The sequence below is a fragment of the Triticum dicoccoides genome, chromosome 5B (genome assembly GCF_002162155.2).
Source record: "Triticum dicoccoides isolate Atlit2015 ecotype Zavitan chromosome 5B, WEW_v2.0, whole genome shotgun sequence".
Taxonomy (NCBI): Eukaryota; Viridiplantae; Streptophyta; class Magnoliopsida; order Poales; family Poaceae; genus Triticum; species Triticum dicoccoides.
Genome location: NC_041389.1, coordinates 541,990,416 through 541,990,914, shown reverse-complemented (window position 1 = coordinate 541,990,914; position 499 = coordinate 541,990,416).

The following is a 499-nucleotide window of genomic DNA, read 5'->3' as shown; positions in this document are numbered from 1 at the left end:
GTCGCCACCCCCGCGCCGTCGCCCCTGCCCCGCGCCGCCCCGAGCCCGCCGTCCCCGTCGTCGCCCCTGCCCCGCGCCGCCTCGACGCCGACGTGAGCATTTTTTTTAGATTCTTTTTGTAGTTCATAGATTTTGTTTGTTAGGTTAGATGTGTAGTAATTTAGATATGTAGTTCATAGATTTTTTTTGTTAGATTAGATTTTTTTGTTAGATTACATGTGTAGTAATTAATTTGTTCATATTATGTTAGATTAATTAGATTTTTTTGTTAGATTAGATATGTGTAGTAATTATTTTGTTCATATTATGTTAGATTTTTTTTCTGTTAATAGATTTTTTTTGGTGATATTATTATTAAATATGCATGTTTGGTGATATTAATGTTAATAGATTTTTTTTGGTGATATTTAGATTGTGTAATTTATTTTGTTCATAGAATTTTAATGATTTTTTTGTTCATAGTATTTAGAAAAAGGAAAAAAATAAGAAGTAGTTTATA